General features: G+C 36.0%; 1 protein-coding gene across 3 annotated transcripts in view; it reads right to left on the bottom strand.

Annotated features, from left to right (window-relative positions):
* Positions 1-15,768, bottom strand: part of LOC149579623 (3-dehydroquinate synthase) — a 99,571-nt gene that overhangs the window by 79,972 nt on the left and 3,831 nt on the right. Inside the window, exon 1 of one of the 3 annotated variants that reach the window (XM_089786171.1) lies at positions 15,339-15,468. The exons of the other annotated variants lie outside the window; for them this stretch is intronic. The gene's annotated coding sequence lies outside the window, so the exon portion shown is untranslated. Of the gene's footprint in view, positions 1-15,338; positions 15,469-15,768 lie in introns of those variants that run through there. 3 annotated transcript variants of the gene reach the window in all.

Below are 15,768 nucleotides of genomic sequence, written 5' to 3' on the forward strand. Positions count from 1 at the left end.
CCATTTACTGCATGTTTGATCCTAAATAACCACTTGGATGAGACCACTAATTTGTCTTGGGTCTAGGTACAACATTCCAGACATCATTCTTGAGAATGGATTTATACTCTTCTGTCACAGCATCCTTCCACGTTTGATGTTGAAGGGCTTCCTCTACATTTGAAAGCTCTAAATTTATGAGTTCACTCATGAGTACAATATAACTAGACAATTTATTTAGTCTTTTTCTTTCTCTGAAAGTTCCTAGAGGGGCTGCATATTTTCCTACCTCTTCAATCATCCTCCTAGCCCATAAAGGTCTTTTCTTATTTTCTCTAGATTCGTCTGAGGTATCCATGGGTTCAATTAAATCTTTATCTTCTCTAATATCTTGAGTCTCCCTCTGAATCTCAAGAGAGGGATCCTTTTGAGGATCTTCATCATTTATTTCATTTTCATCCTTGGATCTTCTAAAAGCAATATTTTCATCAAATATCACATCTCTACTTAGTTCAATGTGTCTTAGTCTAGGATGGTAACTTTTGTAGGCTTTAGAAGTTTCAATATACCCAAAAAGAATTCCCCTTTTTCTGGAAGGCTCTAATTAAAGATCTTTTAAACTAGACAGCCAAATATTCTCAAGTGACTTATATTAGGTTCAACTCAATGAATACTTTTTCAGGGGTTTTGTTTTCTAGATAAGAGTGAGGACATCTATTACACATGTACACAACAATACTAGGAGCTTCAGCCCAGAGGTAAGTTTCTAAGTTTTGATCATGCATCATGGTTTTTGCAGCTTCAACTATAGTTTTGTTCTTTCATTCTACAACTCCATTTGAGGGTTGTAGAGAACAAAGAACTCCCTCTTAATTCTAGCATTTTTACAAAAAAATTGAAAGATTTATGAAGTGTATTCCCTCCCATTGTTTGTTCTTAGTATTTTGATCTTCTTTCCTAATATGTTTTCTACTAATGCCTTAAATTCTTTACATTTTAGAAAGTATATCCATGTCTTCCTATAGTAGTCCTCTTCAAAGATAATATAATAGAAAAATGAACAAGTTCTAGTACAATATAAGATTTACTTTCACTATTGTGAAAAGTGCTTTTAGTGTTCTTCCCTATTTCACAACCTTTGTTACCATCTTTTCTAAAGAGGGTAAGCCACAAAAATGAAAATGTCAAGTGTCGTATGCCAGATTTCACTTGTATTGGTCGATTCATGGATTAAGGCTCGAGAAGGAAAAGTACATAACTTGTAGAGGCACTCATGTCTTATTCTAGTAGTATGAGCATTCTTGATAGTTGAGTTCTTAGGCCAAGCGAGTACTTTTCCTTCCATAAAAGTAATTTTGTACCCTTCGTCTTCGAGTGCTGAAAAAGAAACTAGGTTTCTTTTGATTCTGGGTATAAATAGTGTATCTATGAGTTAGAGTGAGATGCTTGTTTTGAGGTTGATAATGCAAGTCCCAGTTCCCTTAACTATATAACTTGTATTGTCTCCAATAGTTACTTCAGCAAAAGAGGCTTAGAGTTTCGATATATCAGGATTCAGGACACTACATTACAAGATGAGCATATTTATCACATCTATTGAATTGCACTTTAGATAGATCCCTATTTTTCTTGAATGATTGTTTCCCACTAGTATCCTTGCCCTTTTTCCTTTTGAAGTTAGTCTTCTTCCTTGTTTCGTGTCATTGAGTGGTGAGAATCTGAAGTCTTCTTTAGTGGAATTCATACCTATCCCTCTAGTCATTAAACTGGACTCTTCTTGAATGCAGTCAGCTTTTCATCGATCAAATTTAGGAAGTTTGGAGCAGGCATTCACCCCTTGAATAAATGATCCCCATGTGACAAGAAGTCCATTTAGGGCTATCATTGTTAATTCCTTACTATCAAAGGTATTACCAATTATGGAGAGTTGATTTCTCAAATCCGTAATCCTCAAAGTATGAGGTGATAGGTTCTCCCTGATTCATCTTTATATGGTGAAGTTGATCTTTGAGAGCAAGAATTCTACTAGGGTTATTGATCTCGAACATGTCTTCTAGGAATTTGAGCACAGCATATGTTGAGTCTAACTTTATGATAATAGACAATCTCTAATCTTTCACTCCATCTACCAATAATTTCATTGCTTTGGTGTTGTTCTTTTCCCATTGAGTATTTTCATCTTTCTCACGTTTAGGAACTACACTTTCCACCATTGTTTTTAACTCATGTTCTTTTATTGTGAGCATCCTCCATAATTTCTAAGCTTCAAAATTTGAAGCACCTTCAAGTCTGTCTTCAAGTCTAATTCCATTCACCATCTTGTCAAATGCAATATTTTCCCAAGAGCAATATTTATGGTGGTTAGATTTAACATTGGAAATCCGATCCGATCTTTTTCTCACACCTGCTTCGATACCATGTTAAAGTTGGATTAGATTTTTATATGTGGTAAATCTTATTTCTATTTGATAAATTGCTGCTAATAGTTTTCAGAAATAATTCTCTCAGAATTATTTGTTTTTCTTTTTAACTATATATCTGATGTTGTTGGTACAGACTGTACCTTGCAACAGAAATTTATTATGAATGCCGAAGTGGTCGATACTTGAAGACTGAAGTAAATATGTGCTTGAAGCCTTGATGTATCTCACCAAGCCTCGATCTGCATATAAGTATAACAGTGGACAGTCTGGAGACATGTCCACAAATGAACATGCCTCCACAATATGTGGAGACATGTTCCTTTGTGGACATGACTCCACGTCACAATTACAATCAACTTAGTCAATAATCTTTGACTGTTCAATAACACCAATTTGAAATCAATCTAAATAATAAGTTTAAATCACAATTTTGTAATTGGTCAAACTGATCAAATTAATATAATTTATAGTATTAATTATTATTATTACTTTATATTAATTTCTTCAGCATTACAATTTTATGTATATATAAGATTCTCTATTTAAATATAAATTATATATATATATATATATATATATATTTATGTTATATAAAATAAAGAATCATTCTTTATCACTTCTTATATATTTACATGCTCGCCACCTCCTTATTTGAAAGTCTTTGAGCTTGAACATGAGACATCCACTTGAAATCTTAGACATCTACTTGCTCGCCTAGTCTTCCCCCTCAACAACTCACCTTGCAAGATAAGAGAGAAAAACATACATTAAGCTTATGAAAATGACAAGCAATCACAAAAATAGAGGAAATCTGAAACATTCAAAGAAAAGAAATTATATCACATCAAACAAGAATGGACTGAATCATGGATTATTTCAAGTTAGAAGACAAACTCCTCCATTCTCATGCAAATTTTGAGACAAAATTATGCTAAAAATTGGAAAGTAAGTTTTTAATAAGCATCATGCCCAGTTTTTGTTTTTCTTAAAATCTTTCACCTCTAATTTTGAATAACGCTGCACCTGAAATGAATTTTCCCTCTCAAGAATGAAAATCGCTGCCCAGGACGGAGATAGCTTGCTGCCTAAACGCAGAGGTAAAAGTATCTTGCTTTGGTGTTGAAATGACTCGAATTCCACCTTTCTTTATAGGTGGTGTATTTGAAAAAGTGCAACATTCTATGTAGGCCAACCTGGCAGTTTTAGGCCAATTAGAACCTTTCAATTAATCTTTTGTCTTCTAAAAACCTGGCAGACCATATTACTGAAGGTAATTTCGATTTTGTTCTTTTAAGGGCATAAGTTGGCCACATTACTTCAGCCCTTTATCAATTTAGATGGATAAATTTTCTCTTTGTTTGGGACTAGTTTCATGTTGGTTAAAATTGATATTTTGTTTTAAAATGAATGGAGATCAAAAATTTCAAGTTAAAGCCTGTTGGACCTGAATCTCTCCATGGCGGAGATTTTTGAATCAGAGGAAAAATCTTGGGCGGAACCCCTTTGATTGGAGAAATTCCCACCAGGCTTGTTCTTTCAGACTTTTTGGCAAAGAAATTAAATTCTCCTTCAAGACTTCACCAACTTTCAACTTTTTCACATTGCAATTAGCCTCCCACAATCATAATTGATCAAATTTTGCAAGAAAAACCATGTTGGAAGGAAGCAGAGATTTCTGATTTTAAGGAATTTCCTTGGGCCCTCTGATTAGAGAAAGTCCAACCAGACCTCATGTTCTTAGTCTTGTCTCAAAAATCCTGCCACTTGCCTTACAATTTCATCACTTTGGTCATCAATCTTTGTTCCTGTCATTTAAGCTTTTTAACTTCACCAAAATCCGAGGTACCTTGCTGGGTGGAGTTTACTAGTTTTGAGGAGTCTTCATGGTGGAATTCCTCTAATCAGATGAATTCTGACCAGACTTCAGTCCTAAACTTGTCTTAAGAAAAGTATCCCGAACTCCTTCAACAATTCAGCTCTAAATTCCTATTCCTCTCTCTCGAATCTTCCAAGTTGCATTAAAATTCAAGGCTTTAGGCTGGGCGAAGATTCCTGAAGTGGGGAATTCCCATGGAGGAATTCCTCTCAAAGAAAATTCCAACCTGATTTCCTGATCATACACCAAACTTACTTTCTAACCTCAAAACTCTCCTACCTTGCCCCTTCATCACTCTAACACTTGATTCACACTAAACTTCGGTTGCCATCAAAATCTTAGACCTCTAGCTCAGCAGAGATTCTTAAGGTTGAGGAATTTCCATGGCAGACTAATCAAAGAAATTCCAACTGGAATTTATGATGCCCAAAACTTCATCAACTGCCTTCTAAATCTCAAAACCCTCACGACCTTGATCATCAAATTTTTATCTTCAAAACTTGGGCGCTTAATCCTCATCAAAATTATTCTTCTATCAGGACGAAGTTTCAGCAGTAGAGAAATTTCTTGGGTGGAATTCTTGGGCTCAAATGAATTCCAACACCTCTTTCACTACTTTTTCTAGACTTAGTCAATTGTTTAGCCCAAGAGACAAGAGGAATTATATAAATATAACATTTATGTTACATTTATACTTAAAGTTATATTTATATAAATACTGTCAGGATGTTTGAAATAGGTTTCAGCATCACAAGAGTTATAATAAAGATTCTAGATTTGGTGGGTTTTTGAAAAACTCCAAACTTACCCAAATTTCAAGATCACACACCTTTAGCATGCTAACCTCCCACAACCTATCTTGACTTTCCAAGATCAAAGTTAAGCTGGAACAAGGATTTTCTAATGATTCCAAGTCATTTCCTCACAAATCACTTGGTTTCAACTCCATCTCCTTGATTAGCTTAGCCCAGCTTTAGTGCATATCCCTCACAGACTTGACTTCCCAACAGGCCAAAATTGGTCAAACTCACCCTTTCGACTTAGAGACTTGAAAACTACTACCGACTAAGAGCACCTAGGAAAACCACTCCAACTAAAAGAAAAAAAGGAAGTTCCAATTTGCAATGGGGCAATGGTATGAAAACATCACAAAAGGACCTATCATTGAGACTTGGTACTCAACATATTTATTTGGATATCTCCTCTAATCTCCTAACTTGGAGAACCGACCCTTACATGGTTTGTTGGTCTTCTCAGGCAAGTGGCAATTCAACTTCTTGAGCTTCTTAAGTCTTTGGGATTTTACATATTGGATCTTCGTGCAAAATCTAATTTGGAGTCATTCTTTTGATGGTGTAAACGCTATTAAATCTAGTTATAATCTACTCTCTCCTCAATAGCCCAGAGATTTCAGTTGTGACAGCGTGGAACTCTAATGTTATACCAAAAATTAGATTCTTCTAGTGGACGGTTTGTCATAGAAAAATCCTCATTTTTGACAAAATTCAGAAAAAAGAAATTTAGTTCATCAACAAATGCACTTAATCTAAAAAAGGATTTGGAATTTGTTTCTCACCTCATGCTCACTTGTCAGTACTCTTGAAATCTTAGTCAAAGACTTGTGTCCCTTTTCTCTATGGAATGGGTCTTTTGACACTCAGTTGAACTCTGTTATTTGGTATCCCACTACCTCTCATCTTTCACTTAGGAGCTATGGTGGCAATCTCTTCTTCGTGTGAGCTAGTCTTTAGGGAAAGAACACAAAAATTGCATCTTTAGAGACAAGAAATCTAACTAGAAATCAATCCACTTTGCTATAGTAAAGGATCTTTCCCCTTGGCTTGAAGGTTACAACTCCCCTCTAGGATTCAAAAATAACATTAAATTCCCCCTCCCCAACCTAGGATGGGATAAACTCAATTTCCATGGATCTTCTATTAGGAACCTAGGTAAAGCAGGTGGGGTTGCTCTCATCAAAGATAAAAGGAGAAAAGTGTTATTGGCCTACGTTGTGAATTTGGGGTTCAAAACAACTCATATGCCAGAAGTCATGGCTTCCCATCATGGTATTAAGTTGGTTACACCCTTTGGTTATAAAAAACTCATCATTAAAATGGAATGCTCTCAATGTCATTATGAGGTTGATTGGCGCCGCTAAGCCTAGATGAGAATCGTCAAGTTTAATCCTCAAAAAGAAAGGTTCAATAGCCACATTGGATAATATCAGATTCCAACTCAACTTCTATAAGGGGAATAGCTCTATTGATAGGTTAGCGACTATGGGTCATTTCACTGAGTCCTTACAAACCTGGTTTGAAGGTCAAGACTTTCCTGACGAGGCAAGTAAGGCCATACAATCAAGATTTTGTCACACATGGAAAAAGATGGTCACTACCCACTACATTTATCATGACAACTTGTGTGCTAAGAGGCAATTATTACCCAATGGTAAAGCATTAAATTGGGATTGCTTCTCCAATTTTTCTCACATTTATTTTTGGCATCTTCCTTTTCTCTGTTTCTTTTTCTGTCTATATGAATTTTTGCAAGGAAGTCATTGGGGGAGACATTATAAAATTGGGGCTTGATAATTGTGAAGAATTCAAGTACAAGCACTTTTTGGCCTATTCTCCAAGCAGGCTAGATGGATAATTGTGTTGAGGGAAGAAAGGCTATGATTTGGAATTATTAGACAAGTTTGCTAAGTCTTGGGACCAAGGCGAAGAGATCATTAGCAGCATCTCTTTTGTGGTCTTAGACAAGTTTGATATTGTTGTTGTTGGGTTGCTAGCATGGATTGTCCAATGCCCATTATAAATCGGACTTCAAGAAATTCCTTGGCCTTGGTGAAAAAATCCCACACCTTTAGAACAACTTCAACCGTGAAGAGCTCCCAAGTGAATGGAAGGACATGGCAAAATTCATCACGCTTAAAGGAAGGTTCAAATCCTTCCACTCCCACCTTTTTCCTATGCTCAATCACTTTTGGCATGGTATTAACCTTAATTTCCCTTTCTAGATTTATCTTTGTTGTCCCAAGCTATTGTTAAATCTAAAACCCATGTGGGGTCCCCTTTGCGTCAAAGCCTAATCATGCGCATGTATAACTTTCATTTGGCTCTTACCCTAGACATTGGCACTAAAAAATCTCCCATCATTGTTAAGCTCAACAACTAGTAGGAAAGTAAAATGGCTTCACCTGCTACTACAATTACTCCTCCTTGCACGAGAAGGGTTAAGCCTCAAAGGAAGGCTAAGTTGAAAGTTTTCGGCAAAAAATAGAATATTGAAAAACTATCATTGTCTCTGAGGATTCTACCTCTTCTTGGTCAACTAAGTTGGAGTGGACCCCTAAAAAATTGGTGCAGAAGCACTAGGAGCACAAGAACCATGACTAATTTTGGTCAAAGCATTTGAATGTTTGTAAGAAGACCATGTAAAGGCCATGATTATCATTTTTACATTTGTTTGGTATTATTCTATACATTAAAATACAATTGTAAGGCCATAAAGCCGTATTGTAACCAACAGACCAACTAAACCGTGATTGGTCAACGTCAAAGTTGGTAAAAATGGTCAAATAGGGTCAAAAATGATTGTAAACATGTTAATTATCCTATTATGTGTTGGTAGAGTTTGGTGGCAATTAGAAGCCATTTGATGTAAAAGTGCAGAAGTTGCACAAATGTTGCAAAAGTTGCCAATGGCAACTTTGCAACATTTTATCAATTCGAGGGTCAAGTGGTAAACCAACATCCAAAGTTGGTTGTGGTTGTTGTAAGCAGTTAAAAACTGCCTTGAGAACTTTATATTGCCCTTTGGGTCAGGCATTTATAAGTGGTGTGGAGATCGAATGTAATGTGATGTAAATAACACCATTTTCATGTTATTTATCTACAATTCCCTAATAACAGACATGTTTTTATTCTTTTAATAGATTTATTTCATTGTGATCTTGATTGGTGAAGATAGTATGGTGTATTATATTTCAAACAAACCAAGTTTCAGATCTGGCCGTGGTATGTGAAAGGAGATCCATTGATTTTTGTCAAACCCTCAATATCAAGGACATATTCAAAGTTTGGTTCATATCTGCAATTTCAACTGGCCAAAAATTATGATTCTTTGGTAATGGATATTAGATTGAATGTTCTTTCAATTGGTTTAAATCTCGTAGTGATTGGGTTTGTATTCAGGGGAAAACTGGATGCCCTATGCAGACTGGGTAAGCATTTTTCTAGGTTTTTTATGACAGTCAACATTAGGCTCAAAACTTATCAATCAAAAAAAACATTAGGCTCGAAACAGAGGCTGTAGTTTTCTAATTATCTATTAGCCTACCGAAGCAATTGGAAAAATAAGTTCTGGATTGACCAAGTGAAGGACTGTAAACTGGCAAAGCAATCAGATTTTTGTAAATGCGTGAGGACAACCCTATTGTGAATAGTGTTGGGTTGTTGGGAATGGGTCCATGCAGTCCATATTTCAGAGTTGGGTCGTAAAATGAGCATAGAACATACCTACATGTCTTGAGGCCATTGGTGAGATCAGATCCTGATATGCAAGGGTGGAACACTTGGGTGAACCTAGGATGGTGAAGGTGTTTGTGTGTGAGTAGATACTCACTTGTGGAGTTGTTTTGTTCTTTGGGAGGGCCATAGGAGATTGGTCAAGAACAAGTTCAATCTACATAGGAAGCCTATTGGGAAGGCTTGGTTGGTTGGAATCAATTGTGGGTTCCTAGAAGTGAAGAAAACCTAGGTTGTCTAAGGATTTTGGTTAAGTGTTCTAATACCTCTGCATCAAAAATTCCAGTCAATCTTTCCCTATTTCTGCCCCTCATTCCCCTAAAGGTGATCTTGAGGTCCCTTAGAATGTTTGTCCTACCTATTCCCACAACCCCACCCCCAAAGATGAGCTACCTAGCTACCCCCAAATAGTTGGAGAAAGTGGATAAATTGTGCATCCTCTATAACCATCAGAATGCAATCATCAAATGGCTCATTGCACAACTCCATAGAGCCAAGAAGATTAATAGACTGGAGGCTATTGTAGAGGCTAAGGCTAAAGCTGGGGATTGGTCTCAAACTATTGTGGATGATCATGTTTGGGAAGCAGCTGATGAACTTGCCATGAAATTAGATAAATCAAATTTGTGATTGAAGGCCATGATTCCTTCAAAAGAGGAGAAAGAGGAGATATTGTTGGCTTTTGTAAAAATTTGCCTTAGGGCAAAATAACACCAAGATCAAGAAGCTCAAATACTAATACAATATGGACCAATAATGGATGATCAGAATAACAATAATGAGAATATCATATGTGTACGTACACACTAGAAGTGTCTGTATATAAAGGCATCTGGACTGAATAGGAGTTAGCGAAATGATAAGCCTCACAACTAAGCACATGTCCACCAAGAGTGGATTATCCTCCATTGAGCATAGAAGTTAGTGCAATGATGAGAGGATAAGCTTATATAGGTGTGTCACGTAAAAAGATGTTGTAGACACCATGTGCTTAATTAGAGTGCGAACAACTATGTTGTCTACATGACAACTCAGATGAATATGCAAACTCCTATGTTGTCAACAAAAAAATTTATATAACTACACATACTCCTAGGTGTCTATATGATAAATAATAAAATAATGCATTTAACCTAAGTAAGTTTAAGTAAAGTGTAGTAATAATTAATTATTTACACTAACACCTCCCCCCCTTAAGTGCAACTTAGGGGAATGCACTTAAGCTCACAAAAACTAAATGAAAATGCATGATGGGTCCCGACTATTAGGCCATGTTAGGTACCAGTGTACAAATGCAATGCTCTACATATAATGTGATGTAATGCAATGCAATCTCTTTGGAAACGGAGAAAGAGGGAAAAACTCATGGGAAAAACCCTCCCCCAAAAAGAGAGATAAGTACTAAAGAAGATGCATGTATGGATGAAGTAATCAACCTCGCCCCCTCCCCCCCCCCCCTCCCCCCCCCATGACATACATCATGCATATACAATAGAGAATCCCTCCATGAAATCCCCCCCTTAGTGAAGGATCTCCTGATGATGAGTGCTTGAAGACAAAAGAGAATCCAATGCCTACAAACAACATTTTTCCCTTTAGGAAGAAGATACACCAAGTAGAGATGCAAGTATGCTCCCCACTGTGGATAGGAAGATGGAAGAGGAATCCATATGTAGTATGTTGTGGATGCTACCTCTGAAGTCTGCTCATATGTTGACAAGTCCTTGATGAATGTAGATGCCACAAACCAATCTAGTGGATGCCCAAAAGAAGGTGGCAAACAAAGTAACATGTCCATGTATGCACACCCATGAAAGAAGCTCCTTGATGACTGAAGAAGCTGCACCATGAAAGCTGAATGAACTTCCTCCTTGTGGGAAGAAGTGGTGCCATAGGTGTACTAGAGAATGCTCCCCAACTAGTAGGAAGAATACTCAGAAGATATGATGTCTGAAGAAACTGAAATACAATCTCCAAAGACTAATATGTCTCCTCTGAAGTAAAAGAGTCCTTCTCCATCTGCTGTAAAGAAGTATCCACAATCATGTTAGTCTCGAAAGAAAGATCAAGTGGTTGAGGGTCAAAGTGTTCCCTCGCAACAAGTGAAGAAGAAGTCTCCTCAACAAAGAGAAGACAAATGTCATCAATAATGTCTCCCACATCTTCAATGTAAGACTCCACAAATAACACTGCAATGTCTGAAAGTAAGTCATCCCATGAAGCTGAAATAGGGAGATAGGGTGTTTCCTGCTGCACTGAATCAAGAGCATCTATGCCTGGCACTGGATCAGTAAAAGCAACAGGAGCATCAGGAGGTACGATCTCAACTGGAGTTGTAGGTACCATAACTGGAGTGACTGGAGGTAGAATGTCCTCTGGGAATGGAGGAACTATTGGATCTCCATATGTTTTCCAAAGAGCCATCCAAAGATCATAAGGTTCACTGATCTTTCCAAAGACATCAAAGCAATCATAACTGATATTGAAAAAAATGGCTGACACAATTATGTTAATAGGTGACCAATTAGTGTAAGAGGGTAGTTCTTTGGAACATAGAAAAGGAAATACTTCTTTATGCTCTCTTAAATGATCAATCATCAAAGTACTCCATTTGTGATAGTTCCTTTTTGTCAACTTCAATTTTAAACCAAACTAACACTTGTGACATGACTCCATGAGATCAATAAATATATGCACCCCCCAAAATGCAAAAACAATCAAAGAAACCCCCCCTAATGCATGATCTGGCACTTTATATTTAGTGCGATTACAATGGCCACTTGCCAATCTGATTTTGATGGTTACAACCTCCTCTTGGAATTCAAATCTGGTATTTAGCAATGTTGCTCAGATATACAACAATTTTGAAGCTTGATCAAAGTAATACAATGCAAAAAAGGACCTATTTCTGAAAGTGGTATTTCTGTCCACACAAGCCTATAATCTGATTGCAGATCTGGAAAGTAGACAAAAAATTATTCACTTTCAAAAGAAAACCGAACCTGAAAATGTGTCTAGATGAGCCCGAATTAAGCATTTGAAGTTGCAAAAATCGGGATTTGTGATTTGCAAAAAAATTCAAGAACAGAGATCTCAAACATCCTGCCCAATGCGTAGATCACAAAATTCTAACCCAAAACAAAAAAGAATCGCCGCTGTCACACCTCCAAAAATCAAATGACTCTAAATTTCACCTCAAATGTGCGAATTTGATAAAACAAAAGTCGATTTGGGGTTTTTTGACATTCTGAATATGATGCCAATATCTGATTTGCACCAGCAAGCTCCAATCTTGTCCTTAAAAAAAATCTCCCCTGCTGGCCTAAAAGGCCAATTTTCTGCAGAATTTTGAAAATAAAATGCAAATCCGAAAAGCAAAAATACAGAGACACAAAAATATTTAGATCTGAAAAATTAATTGCACAGATCTAAAGAAATCGTACCAATTTTTCAAATTGGGCTTTTAGGATCCAATTTGCAAAAAAAATTTGCCTCAGATTTGACTATGGCCTAGGGTGGGCAAATTTATAGTCAAAATTCACCGAATCGATCCTTTGGACACAATGGTGAGGTCCGCTTTGGCTCTAGATGCTCCCAATAACTGCAGATACTCGGGATCTAAATTGTGGTCCTCCGAGAGGTGAAGCAAAAATGGTCTCCAATGGCTATGTGAAGAGAAGCTCCCTCAACTCTAATACCATGTAAGAATTTGGTATAGCTCTAATACCACGTAAGAATTTGCCTTAGGGCAAAACAACACCAAGATCAAGAAGCTCAAACACTAGCACAATATGGACCAATAATGGATGATCAGAATAACAATAATGAGAACATCATACGTGTACATACACACTAGAAGTGTTTGTATATAAAGGCATCTAGTCTGACTAGGAGTTAGCGAAATGATAAGCCTCACAACTAAGCACATGTCCACCAAGAGTGGATTATCCTCCATTGAGCACAGAAGTTAGTGCAACGATGAGAGGATAAGCTTACATAGGTGTGTCACATAAAAAGATGTTGTAGACACCATGTGCTTAATTAGAGTGCGAACAATTGTGTTGTCTACATGACAACTCAAATGAATATGCAAACTCCTGTGTTGTCAACAAGACAACTCATATAACTACGCATACTCCTAGGTGTCCATATGATAAATAATAAAATAATGCATTTAACCTAAGTTAACTTAAGTAAAGTGTAATAATAATTAATTATTAACACTAACAACTTTTTATCAAACCCAGGTGGATAAAAAGCTTGTAGAATGTAATGTCCCCTCCCTTGAAAATAGGGTTTAATATTAATAAAGAAAAATAATGAATAAAACTAATGAACAAATAAATTTATTGTAATTTATCATCATAATTAACATATATATATATATATATATATATATATATATAACATTGTCAAATATTATAATATAATATAGTTTATTAATCTAATAATATATTATACTATTGGTGAATAAATATAGTGACATAATAATAACAATAGATAAATTATAATAAGTAGATAAATAATATAACGTAATACAATAAATTAGTTAATTAATTAATAATTGAATAAATAATTAATAATTAATAATTAACGATTAACAATAAAAATTAAAAGGGAATAAATACAAAAGATGAGATAAATAATAAATTGTAAGGAATTGCCATACGCTAGGCTGTCGACCATTAGCAACATCTAATGAGTGAGAAATAAGGAAAGCTAATTATTGATAACAATGAGCTGCCAAACTATGGCAAGCATGAGTTATGGGAGGAAGCAATTGCTCTAAAAACCATCAATGCATCACATCACATTAATCAAAGGCAACAGAGTGACAGCAACCAAGAGGGATTGACTAGATTGCTAAAGAATGGAGTAGTTACTAAGAGCGTTAATAGTTAACAAAGATTAAATCAAGCATAATTGAAGAGATATGACTCCTCACATCGTGCCCACTCATTGGCTATTAGAAGAGAAGAATTCTTGAACAGAGACATCAGCAGGGAAAACATACATCATATTGGAAGGAACCAAGTTACGTATATGCTTTATGGGTAGGATGACATGATCGATTAGGAGATTGTTGTAAACCAATATAATTGCCAGATTCCTCAACAACATCCACACTATCAGGATTTATTGAAGGAGTTTTTTTCTCTGCAACATATATTGGTTATCAAAGACTTTAATCTTGTGAAAGATAACAATAATATTCCCAAAAAAACTTGTGGTGGTGATACTAAGTTCAGTCAAGAAGAAGCCATCATTGTTATTACTTGACTGCAACTAGACATATTTGTATTACATTAGAAGAAATTCAGATACAACACTAGAAGGATATTATTCAGATCTTTCAAGTGGATAGAATCTATTTTTTTAGGGGATTGATCTAAAGAGATCAGCCTGCATTTATATAGCTTATCTCATCTTATTCAAAATAGAAGTGCCTCTGTAACTACATTCTTCACTATTGTTTTATTTTGGATTTGTGAATTGAGGGCAACATATAAGGCATTACAGATCGTGTTTGGGAAGCAACTAATGAACTAGCCATTAAATTAGATAATTGGGACACTATTGAGGATCAAATTCATGAATTGAAGGCAATGATTCCCTCAAAAGAGAGGAAACAGGCAATGTTGTTGGCTTTGGCCAATGTTAAATCTAATCAAAACCAAGTGAATAAATAATTTGTTTAAGTGGTCACTTTCCAACAAACAAATGATGGAAAGACATCAACCTGTTTCAACACCCTTCAGGAGGAATCGGAGTATAAAAAAGCAAAAAGAAAAAAAAGAGAGGAGACTGCTTTGCAGGTATCTCCTCATATGGTGAAAAAGGACCCTTATACTTTGGCCTCAGTTCTACGCCTGCCCAAGAAGAACTCTTTCTTGGAAACCCTAAAGGAGCTTAATCAGGAAAGGAAGGGGGTTAGATCCCCATCCATGAAGTTTGTCTGTGTCTTTCAGTTCTAGCTTTTGGTTGTTCTTGCTGCTGGTTCTTTTAAGGGTTTTTATCTGTTTCAGTTTGCTGGTTGAATTCACCCCTTATGAATTCCTTTTGAACCACTTTCAAGCATGATGTTATGGATTCTGGCCCTTTCTGAATTGACTCAATCATAACAAGAGATTATCAATGTCAGACAAAGAAAAACAAACCAATATAGGTCAGTGTCATTGCAACTTAAAATTTATATTGTAACATAAAGAAAGTGCAGAAATTATATTAATAGTCCAGCTGACCTAAAGAAACACACACGCACACACATTGAGAGGGGTGAATCAAGATAAGCCTATTTTTAGTTTTTCAAAAGTAAAACCATTAGCATGTCAATTGCACAATATCAATAACACAGGATGCAACACAGAAATCCACACACATAAGAGTCAAGGGATTTTACATGGAAACCCTTATAGGAGAAACCACAGCAAAATATTGCTTCTATGAAACCTTCTTACAAATTTGTAGGCACCAATCCAATAGACAAACCAATTTCCACTATTGAGCACCAACTCAGCAAGAGACACCAACCTCGTGATCTCCTTAGTTAGGAGGCACCAAACTCTGAATTGTGTTTGTCTTCTTGAATATTGCTACTTTAATATGATTCACAAATCTGCCTTAAGACAGTTATGAATTTGTCTTTGTAAGTCTTTTGATCTGCTCAAAACCCTCTTTAGAACACCTCTCAAATCTGCACAAAAAGCCTCCTTTTAGATCTGTTCAAATCACCACTAATACCCAGTTTCAAAACTGCCTTATCCTACTCCAAATCTGCAATAAAAATTAAAATCTGCTGCCAAGTGACGCAAATTTTGATTCAAGATCTGCTTCAAATCATACACAAGGTCTACTATGGATCTGCAATCATGACAGCTCCAATGTCATTAAAAATATGCTTTACTATGTTTTACAATTATGTTCTTCAATGCTTGAAAGATCTGCTCTGAAATAGAATGAT

This window comes from Cupressus sempervirens, chromosome 1 (genome assembly GCF_028749045.1).
Source record: "Cupressus sempervirens isolate cs-2001-9-10 chromosome 1, ASM2874904v1, whole genome shotgun sequence".
NCBI lineage: Eukaryota > Viridiplantae > Streptophyta > Pinopsida > Cupressales > Cupressaceae > Cupressus > Cupressus sempervirens.